This window comes from Pezoporus flaviventris, unplaced genomic scaffold, assembly GCF_033815535.1.
Source record: "Pezoporus flaviventris isolate CSIRO_AGI_PZ_B2104156 unplaced genomic scaffold, CSIRO_AGI_Pfla_v1 ptg000037l, whole genome shotgun sequence".
NCBI lineage: Eukaryota > Metazoa > Chordata > Aves > Psittaciformes > Psittacidae > Pezoporus > Pezoporus flaviventris.
The window spans coordinates 3,281,322-3,292,367 of record NW_026892585.1 but is presented as its reverse complement, the minus strand read 5'-3'; the positions used below and the strand labels follow the sequence as shown (position 1 = coordinate 3,292,367).

The 11,046-nt window shown below is 45.1% G+C and overlaps 1 protein-coding gene across 4 annotated transcripts in view; it reads left to right on the top strand.

The window, feature by feature from the left end:
* The first annotated feature begins 17 nt into the window (after positions 1-17).
* ZDHHC3 (zinc finger DHHC-type palmitoyltransferase 3) overlaps positions 18-11,046 on the top strand; it is a 34,431-nt gene continuing 23,402 nt past the window's right edge. For 2 of the 4 annotated variants that reach the window (XM_061464495.1, XM_061464498.1), the window contains exon 1: positions 2,292-2,425. The gene's annotated coding sequence lies outside the window, so the exon portion shown is untranslated. Of the gene's footprint in view, positions 248-1,743; positions 2,097-2,291; positions 2,426-11,046 lie in introns of those variants that run through there. The other 2 variants (XM_061464497.1, XM_061464496.1) reach the window with 2 other exon arrangements.

Here is an 11,046-nt window from a genome sequence, read left to right as displayed (position 1 = left end):
GGGGGAGAGCCCTGAGGCGCCATTGTTGCCCCTCCGCCCGCAGAGTGAGGGATCTCCTCATGGGAGAAGCGGAGCCTGCAGCCCCTAAATCCCCTTCAGTAAGGCTTTCATAGGGAGCAGACGAATCATTCTCGGACGCGGTGCCCGCGGAGCGGCCCGCGTCCCTGAATAAATGCTTCCTCCGCGCAGCTGACACTCATGATAAACCAAAGGGGCAGCGCCCGCTCGCTGCCTGTCCTGTGCTGAGGTAAAACCTGCTGAAGGGGGCTGCGGAAGTACCTCTCTGCTTAGGAGGGGCTCCCGTAGGGATAAATCCCGTGAGAGAAACGGGGAAACGGCGAGGTTTTTAGCTAGGAGGAAGGACCGAGCGAGGCGGGTTGGTGCGGGAGCAGAGAAGAGACCGAGTGCTTCGGTAGGAGAGTGCTGTTGGTTCTGTGCCACATATCCCTGGGAAAGGAGCATGGGAAGTGTAATTAACACCACATACATTAAAACAATAATTAAGGCTGGGTTTCTTTTGACAGCCTTAATTCGAAGTTTCAGAGCAGTGAGGGGTTAATGTAAGTTTAACACTTTTCTTTGTTTTACATGGCTATTGTGTATAATTGTAAAAGTTGCTATCTGACTTGATGATGATGCTTGCTTGGGTGAGAACGACCCATGGCTCATGAGGATTGCACAATGGTGGAGTTTATCCAGGCATTTCTAGCTCTCTGAGACTCCTTAATCGAGCATACAGGACCACAGGCAGGGACACCTCACGCTAGAGCAGCTTGCTCCAAGCCCTGTGTCCAACCTGGCCTTGAGCACTGCCAGGGATGGGGCAGCCACAGCTTCTCTGGGCACCCTGTGCCAGCGCCTCAGCACCCTCACAACAGGGAGGAGCTTCTGCCTAAGAGCTCATCTCAGTCTCCCCTCTGGCAGGTTAAAGCCGTTCCCCTTGTCATGTCCCTAGAGACCCTTGTCCAAAGCCCCTCTGCAGGTTTCCTGCTGCCCCTTTCGGCACTGAAAGCTGCTCTAAGGTCTCCCCAGAGCTTTCTCTTCTCCCAGCAGAACAAGCCTGGAACAAGAAGTTTTGGAGGTTTTAGTTTGGGTTAGGTCTGGTCCTGTTAGCAAGCTATGCCATCTGTTACCAGTCAGATCAGAGCGGATGCTTTCTGGGATGCATTCTGTGGTTTTCCTGCTTGTAAAAGGAGTCAAGTTTCTGAACACTGGGGTTACTTGGGGGTTGCTCACGACTGCTCAGTGGGAGAGCAGCAGTAGAACCTGACCAAGCTTGGGTAGCTCATACTCCTTGGGAAGCCTGGGGAGCACCAGGCAAGGGCAGTGCCCCTGTGGGAAAGGGGCCTGGTTTGTGTGTCCTTGAGCAGCATTTGCCAGTGCTGCATCTGTGTTGGACCCTTTGTCTGCCCCACAGAGCAGTTTTTGTGTCCTCACGTTCCCCAGCATGAACCAAATTACTGTAATGAGAAATTAAAAGCTGCCTTGCAGGAGTGAATTCCAAAATAAAGCATCCATGCAGGTGCACCATGTGATTCCAACTGAGAGCACAGGGGGAGGGGGCTCCCTCCCAGTCCTGTCTGTCTCATGGCTTAGCTGGCAGTTCCAGCTGCAAGGAGTAAGTGTTTTATTACTTATCATTACTTTTGTATTACCCCTTCTGCCACCCCAGCCTGGAGCCTACCTAATGCAAGTGGAATTCTTGCACAGCCCAGAGGCTCAGCTAGCACATCTCCATTACAGCTGCAGACAGCTGTTTTCCAGAGGTGCGAAAAACCAAGGCCTGGCTCGTTTTTTGTCTGGGAGGGCGGAAGGCATCCCCTTGCCCTGAAGAGCACTTCCAAGGACACTGGCGTTCCCTTCAATGTGCTACACCGGTGGAGGCTATCAGGCAAAACCGATGTCAGTTGTGTTTGCTTCTGCAAGGACAAAGCAATGCGTTTTCCTCTAACCTTGTAAACGGATGACGTGCTGAAGTAAAGCCAGCCTGAGGGAACCACCTGGAATGTCAGAATTCCCACTGCGTCATTAACTAAAGCCTGCCGAGGATGTCCAGCCTGGAAGCGATGGCTCGACACCGGGAGCCTCAAGCAAAGGTGAGCCACCGCTTGTGTGCCGATACCTGCCAACCAGGTATCCAACCTGCCCGGCGCCGGGAGCCGTTCCCCATGGGAAACATACGTCCCCAAAAGCTTATTTTCTCTCCACAAAACCCGTATTCCCCTCCACCACCACCACCCCCTGCACATAAACACACCCCGGCCTCACGGGGCCCCGCCGCCGCTCACTTCCTGGTTCCTGTCGGCCCCACCTCCCCGCCGAGCACAGCGTAAGGGGCGGCGGCGGCGGCGGCGGGGCCGTGCCGGTGCTCCGCGGGGCGGATGGGGAGCGGCGCTGTGCGGCGGCGTTGGCGGAGGCCTGTGGGGTAGGTGATAGAGGGAAGGGAGCGGAGGGGAGAGCGGGTCGCCCACCGGAGCGGATCGGCTATCCCGCTCCCGGGGCTGAGGCGGGTGCAGCGCCCGCCGCCTGCGCCGCAACCAGGGAGCACCTCTCGGCCCTCCGCCCGCTCCCCGCGCTGTGCGGGAGCCCGCTTAAGGGCCGCTCCGTGCACCCTCTTCCCTTCGGCGGGGCCCCGGGCACGGGCGGGTCGCGTCCTCTCCCGCAGCGGCATCACCTGGAGCTTTTGGCATGGGTTGGAAATCGGGAGGTGGGCTACTGCTCACGCCTTTGGTACGCCGGCTTCCAGCGCTGGGCTTCAAATACTGGGAGGCTGAATGCGTTAAATAATACTGGGCTGGTCTGCTCTGGGGGTCCTTAGAGCAGCGTAGTATCTCCACGGCCTGAAATTTAAACTGGGAGCCTCCAGCAATTTCGTCGGGGCCCTGTGGTCTGTTACTGGGACGGAGTGGTGGAATGGGATCCTGTAACTTGTCAGTGCATTGCAGTGATGAAATGGGCCTGCTGGTGAGCAACTGGACAGTGTTGCTGATCTACTTCAGAGGTGGTTATGGTCACTCGGTGTCTAGCTACGGCTGTGGGAGGCTACTGGAGGACAGCTGTGACTTCAGGGACAGGAGTAATCTGTGTTGAGACCATGGCACAGTGCTGTGTTGGGGTTAGTTGAGGTGGGTGGTGAGTTACATGTTAGTAGGAAGTAATCTGGGCTGCTTTTAAGCAGCAGCTTCTAAGTATTACTGGAGTACTTCAGGAAAGTAATTTTTAAGAAGTAGCAAGAACTCACTATTAGGATACATTAGGAAACAGTCTTCAATAAAATGCATGCTCAGGTGAGGAGGATGCGGCACTGGTCTCTGCTGAGCTCTCCTGCTGCCTGGGTGCCAGGGAAGGATGCTTTGGACACCAGAGCTCATTTAGATTTCTTCCCTTTGGTCCCAATTCCAAAAAGATAACCTGTGTTTTTCCAGCATGCGAAAGAGAGGCTGTATGCCAGCCTCCTGAGATAGCAAAGGTGCACAGTGTCAGATGTGTAGGGAAGGAGCCTAGATTCAAACTTGCTCTGATACAGTGGAATCACAGAGAAGGGTTGAAGGCCTGGGCTGAGTGACTGCCTTCAATGTCTGGTGGTGTAGATAGCAAGGCTTGAGCAAGTACTGTGGTTCTTCACTTAGTGAAACCAACAAGCAAGTCTTTTGCTTAGCGTTGCAGGGTGTTTTGGTGATAAGAGTTGTTACAATGTGAGGCACATGTTAATTCATATGCCTCTAAAAATGCAGCCCCACGTACAATAAAGACTCAGTCCTTCAAACATGAGGACTCTGTCAGTGTAGCTCTTAGTGCTGTCTCACTGACGCAAAACAGTATTTGACATGCCAATGGGAGCTGCTCGTGGTTTTAAGTTGTGTCTGACTGAATGCTCATTGAGAATTAGAAGGTGTGACCCAGCAGCGTTGTGCAGTTGTAGGTTTGTAAAAGGACAAATGTAAGGTCTGCCTAAAAGCTAAAGGATTTGTGGCAACATTTAACACCTATTGGGTATTTTTGTATGTGTTTCTGTTTCGTTTAGTGTTCATTTTGGGTGGTATTGTTACAGAGCATGTATTTTGGTTTGAAATTTCTTATTTAGTGTAAACAAAAATGTAATTCAATCAAACTATTTGGAGCAGGTTGCAAGAAGATGAATGCGTAATTCTTCAGCATATGATGGTCTGCTGCGCCCAAGTATTTATATAGTTTTTGGGGGTGTTTTTCTTTGTGTCTGCAAAGGAGAACAGGGTGTGTGTAACCTGGGCAGTGGCAACTCTGCTTTGGTGAGTCTCTTTTTTCCATATCTAATACTAACTTACATTTCTTGGTGGGTGGGATGGTGTGCATCTCCAACAGAACAGGAGCTGGCAGCATGTACAGTCAATGCAAGTTAAACCCATGTGTTGCATTATTTCAGGAAAACTTGCTTGTGGAGCCATTAAGCTTGTGCAGACAGCATATATCTGTTATAGGGTATCTCTCATGTAGGGGAGATTATAGTGTAGGTGATGGGCATCCACAGTGGTGAAAACGGCTTGCTGTAGCTCAGCCAGTCTCTACAGATATTAATTGACTGAGCTTATGACTTCCTCTGCTCCCTCTGCAGTGTAAACGTGACCTTTTTCTTAGAGTGATACCCTGGAATACAGTTTTTCTGCCTTTCTGGAAGAAGACAGCAGGTAATGTAAAATATGACAAGGTAGAGAGGCTTGTTGTCAGTTTGAATTTTCCCCGCGCTGGTTGCAGCAACCAGATGTGATTGATGGTACCCAGAACATCGCATTTGACTTATGCATGTAACTAATCTGAATCTTAAGGTTGCATTAGAGAGAAAATGAGAAGTTAAAGCTTTTCTCATTAGAGCTGCATATTTCCTGGGTTGTGCAGGCAATAAGAAAAAAACATAGCTTGTAACTTGACTGGAACTGCAGTGCAGCAAGGCTGCCAGTAACACTTTATACGGTGTCCTTTAGAGAGGGAATCCAAAAGACTGAGCCAGCTTGCCTCTGCAGGCTCTGGGTGCCAAACACCTCATTATACAGCAGTTCCCAGCAAGTGAGGTGCAATGTGTTACAGGCAAGGTGCAGCTAGGTAGTGGGTCTTACTCTGCAGGAGCACTGGTGTGTTCGCTTCTTTTGCTTGCTTCTGGCTGTGCCTCCAGAGAGGGGGTTGCTTGGAAGTGCTTCTGGAAACTGGAGAAAGATCTGTCTGTAGCCTCATAGCTCTTCACCCCACCAGGTTACAAGGTGACCATAGAGAGCTGGTACTGTTATGGGAGAAGGAGTAGAGTGCAAGGAGGAAGGGGAGGGGGTTTGGGGGGCAGGTGGAGCAGGGAGTAAAAACAGATGACAGGAATGGGAAAGTAAGGAAATGAGAAGGAAGGCTACAGCAGCAGAGTTCAGCTGGAAAAATGTTGGGAATCACTGTTCTAGGAGCTATAATAGCAAGTAAAATAAGAACACAGAAAACTCAGTGTTAATGCCCTTGGACAACAGAGGAATGTTGAACGGGAGGAAATGCAAGGCCTGTGTTGATGTGTTTGCTGCCAGGCTGGTGGTGGATGGCATGTTTGTGAAGTTCAGCTGGGAGTTTTGCAATACAGCACAACTGACAGGGGTGACCAATCTTAAATATGGTGCAGCACGCAAAAGTTAAACCAAACGGGGTCAAGCTGAAACATTAAGAGTGAATAAAGGTAGCATCAAGAGCTATGCTGTTAAAACCAAACAGATAAAAAAAGACTGCAAAACATCTACAGGCCTGGTGGAAAGGCAGCAGTACCATACCATAGATACAGAGAGGACTATAGCAAGTGATAAAGGGAGATAGTAATGTGGTGTACATCTTCGTTCTTTACACTGACTACTTGAATTACTAATGTCCAATACAGCATAGAATATATAAGCAATGTACTGTGGGTCACAGATAGCCTGGGCTCCAGCTCTCAGTGTTTCGAAGAACAACAAAATTAATGTTTCCATACAGAAATTGTATGGGGATTTTTTATGGAGATAGGGATCCCTTGTGGATGTGAAAGCAACAGCGAGCAAAACAAGAAACACACAGTTTGCCAGCTCATGAGTTCTTTACTATATTTCAAAAGCTTTAACGTACAGCCACTTTGAACCTGCAGGTTTTTCCAGTTCTCTGAGGTAGCATCATATGTTTCTTCTAGCCCAACTCTTAACATCACAAAGGTGGATCCTAACAGTTGTGATTTTCACTTCAGGCCTTTTCAGGATAGAGGTGATAATTCTTTGGTCCCTGTGTCATTAATTTGCTGTTTTAATGTATACCCTATGTGTTTTCTGTATTTGGTTTAGTTACCTGCTTAGGTATAGCATTTAGATTTAAAATCTAAATGGCTTCCAGCCTTCATACCGGTATCTTCCCTACCCTGTATGGTAGGGAAGAAGTATACACTACAAGTGGGGGAATAAAATAGAGAGGCTGAGTGACTTGTTCACGCTTGTGAAGGGGGGTTGTAGCAGGCACAGGTGAGAGCCAAATACTGGGTTAGACAGTCTGTGTGAAAGGATATGTCTGGTAAAGTGTGCTTTCTGCCTGGAAAGATAATACGCAGAATATTTTTTAGACTAGGATGGTTCTGCCAGCTTCTTACTATGATTCAGACTTTAAAGCTGAAACTGTCTCCTGCTGCTGTTCAAAATGTATTCCGTATGCCATAAAAGCAGTGTGGTTTTTCAGATAGGTGCTACAAATAGTACTAGTTGTATAGACAAACCTCCCCTCTTTAATATTTTGTCTTTGCTTTTTGTTTTTCTTCTGTTAGAAGTTGACATAGGGCAAATTGAGAATTTAAATTCCCTCAATCCATGGCTTGTTTTAAATCCTGAGTCAGCATCAAAATTCCAAAGCTGTCTGGAAGACCAGGACAGATTCTTCTGTTCTGTCCATCAGAACTGTCTATTCAGGATAACTGCAGTGCTGTAGGAAAACAGGACACCCCATTTGTTGTGTTATATTTCCTAGCACAGGCCCTTCTTGCAGGACTGCTCTTTCCTTCCTATACTTGTTCCAGATAGGTGGCAATGAGACAAAAGTGATTTGTATTTGTATGTTCAGGATGAATACTTCTCTTTTACTTAAGTAGCTTGTGTGTATTCAGTCTGTGAGGAAACTGTAAGATTGATGTGACAGAATTTCTCTGTTGCAGCTCTGTCAGTTTAAAAGTTATCCTAAGTTATTTTGTAATGGCCCATACTTAGTGCCAGTTTTATAAAGCACCTTCCATTTCTGTGAAAAGCTTACCAAGAACAGTAACGTTGCCATCAGATTAAGCCTGAACTTAGTCTCTGTTGCCCTTGGGACTTGCGTCCTGTGCCTAGATGTTGCCCCAGTTTTGTCTCTTCTCCATAGTACTGCAGTGTTGATGTACCTCGGACAGTAACTACATTGTCTTGATCTCCTCTCCTTGGCTCAGACCAGCAGCTGACAGGCCCTGTAGGAGGGGTGCAGTCACTTGCAGGATAACTCAGACTCTTAGGTCAGTCTTTATCATGTTATAACTTATTTATATGATACATACCCATTAGTTAAACAGAAATGATAAAGACATTAACCAGGAAGCTGCTACTGTCTGTCCTGAGAGATTACATACCACAAACATTAGGATAGGAAACCCTCCATGTTTTTAATTGAGAAAATGTGGTCTTATTTTCCTTATGCTCCTACTAATGGAATTCCTCTGGCACTGTTCTTGTTTACACTGATGTAAATGAGAACAAAACTGTGAGGTTTCTGCCTTATGTGGCTGCGTCTCTTTTGAGCCTGTCACTCTCATACTGATCTGGCCTCAGGATGGAGTTTCTAGATCTGACAGATGTCTTCAAGGTAGTCCCTTCCCCTTCTTTCTTAGGGAGAAGTTCCCTCAATGTTTTCATACTCTGGTTCAAATGTATTCTTCAGAAATGCATGACTTCAGTTAAATCTTCCCCTCTAATGAAGTGCTTCAAATAAAAATAATGAAGGTATGATACATTTTTACAAAGGTCTGGTTCACACATGGCCTCTTCAAAATCATTCCTAAATAAAAAATAGTAAGATTCATCAAAATAGTGAGATAAACAGTTTCTAAACCATTACTATAAAGTAGCATTGAAATATAGCCATTTCCTCCCTTCATATATAGAAAAACATTGTAACTGGGTTACCATCTGGTTTTGTGTGCTCTTTCCTCCTTTCCAAGGCAAAGTAATCCAAGCCTGTGTAATTAGCCTCAGAAAACACAGATTTGTTTTAAGCCTTGTAATTTATTCAGATTATTTTTAATGTATTTACTATAATTCACATTCTGATTTCTTTATGCCATTTGCCTTCAGTGTGGGAACTGAAACTGTAGAAATGGCATGACTTAAGTAGCCAAAGGCTTCAGGGGAATCGGGGATGTTTGAGCCTCTTGCTAAAAGCAGACACATAGTTGGTAATGTAGTACTTAGGCTGAAACTCTACTCCTTATAATATGGCCTGAAATTCCAGAGGAAGAATGACAAATTAGTTGTGCTAGGCATAACTCCATTACCTGCTCTTGGGGTGGCTGGAGTAGGACTATGTTAGGCTTTGCCTTGAGACATTCTGATCTGAGTCACAGGGTGTCCTGTTGGTGCAAAGTTAAGCTCCGTGCCTGATCCTTTGCCATTGTTTTTGCCATTTTAACCCAAAAGGAGTAGTTTTGGGCCTGTTTCGGGTTGGGTTTGGGTTTATTTTGTTGCTTGTTTAGGATTCCATGCGTGTACTTCCAATGGAAGTACAGCGCTCTGGCAAATTAAGCCTGCTAATAATAGGCTTGCTTTTTTTAGCTGCCTTTCGCAGACCTGTGAGATATGTCCCATTGGCCCTCCAGGGTTTTGTAAACCAGGAGTTGGAAACTGCCATACTGATGGGTATCTGGATGAATCTGCAGTCAGCCAAAAAATTCTCAGCATAGCTGGGCTGCTTGTTCCACTCCTGCAGATCAGTTAAAGCTTTTTAGGCCTTGCAGGAGCTATTAGGAAAACATACATGAATACTGATATTTCCTTATTACCCCTGCTAGAAATTGCTTTGGCAAGTCTTTACAGGCTTCTTGTTAGATTTGAGCTGTATGAAAGTATGGCACGAGAAGGTAAATATCCTGTTAGTTAGAAAACACTTTCTCTACTTTCTGTTGCAAAGGAAGATTAAATATCCAGTGGTTTAATTGATGCGGTTTTATGTACAGAAAAATGGAATACACTTCAAAATTACCTCTCTTGCAGTTTGTACTTGGAGTTTATTGGGTTTGTTTAAAGGGACATCCTGTCCTGTGGATCTGGATCACTTAGTTCAGCTGTCATGAATATAATCTGACTGGTGATGTATGTATGATTTCTTTTGGTGACAATAAAAGGTAAAAATGTTACTTGTCAGCTCTCAACGTATTCTCAGTGTACTTTGTGTGTGTCATAAAATTTGTTCTTAAGTATCTCCTTAAAATACATAAAAACCCAAGCTGAAAACCTCAACAGAATGCCCATGATAGGCCCTGGTTGCATTTCTTGTGTTTTTATTTTTTGTCTTTCAGAATTGCTTTAATGTAATTGGCAGAACTTCACTTAGTTCATGTGACAAAACGTAACTTTCCCAAAGTTCAGTGTTAAGGAACTAGATGACTTTTGAGGTCCCTTTTAACCCAAACCATTCTATAAGTCCCTGATTCTAATAGTGGAAATGGTTCCAGTGTATGGAGTAATAGTGTAGTTTTGCAAGTCATACCCATGTGCTTGACTTCACTAGCATGAGTAATTCCATGAAAGTCAGCGCGATTATGATAATGATGCCATTAAGCTTGGTATAAGTTTTAGAACATCAGAACCTCAGGTAGCTTTCACGTACACATTGGGTGAAGGCCCACATCATTCCTTAGCTCATTCTAAACACATTCTTTGGCCACAGGCCATTAAAAAGTAGATTTTTGTTACAGTTACTTAATTTACATAGGGTGTAATAGCATATTTTAAGTGTTTTTGTAGCGGGAAGTAGATTTTAATTTGTTTCATTTATATTTCTCATTTGTATATTACGTGGTTTCTCAATTATTCCTGTAATGCCAAATGCCTTCCAGATAAAAAAGAAGACAAGGTCTTTCCTCTGACATGTCCTTAAGCTAAATTGATGTGTGCATTGTCACTGTATCTCGCACTTATCTTGTGGCCCCACTTGTAGCCTGACACCGTGATTCAGTTATTAAGCCCTTTGCCTTCATCATTAACATGTTGTTTGCTCCAGAGCAGGAAGGACTGGCATATTCTGTGTGTTACAAATTAAGTTCATATGCAGCATGATTAGGCCAACTTGCTGTTTTCTTCTCCCCACTCCCTTCCAATCTTTGTTGTAATTATTATTATTCATATGAAAATACCAGGTTGCCAACATAAAAACAAACAGATGTTTGTGTATGTAAGAGGAGAACACAACTGGGTCATGTAAAAGGGAAGTTGAGACTGTTAAGCTCCTATAACTTGACTCTTAAGATAGTGTACACTAGAACGCATGTGTTTCTCAACTAAAGTATGGTGTTTATGTACTTATTAGTGATTTTATTTTTTATTTTGAAGCCTTATGATGCCTCTAAAGCAAGCATTAAATAACAGAAGAACATTAAATAACAAATTTATCCTCCAGCCAGAAGGCAGAATTTAAGGCCTTTGCTCTATCCTCTTAACTGCTTCCTCAGTGCACTGCAGAAACGAGTCCCCAGACTCTCACACTGAGGTGCCTCAAGGCTTCTTCCATTTTCTCCTTAGTTACACAGCAATAGCTTCTCCCAGTCCCCCAGTTCAGCTCAATGCTGTTTTTGAGAGACAGCTGTAAAACTCTTACTGGAGTGAAATCACTTCCTGCATTCATTTGCAAGAGCAATAGATTTTTATTTGACTGCTGAAGTGTGCTGTTTAAGACTTAACCCACAGTTTTAATCACTATGTATTTGTCTAGCTTTCAGTCAGTTTCTACTGACTTTAAAGTAACTTGTCGTACTAATCCCTCTGTTAAATAGGAGTTTGCTTTTCCTGTGACTTTTTC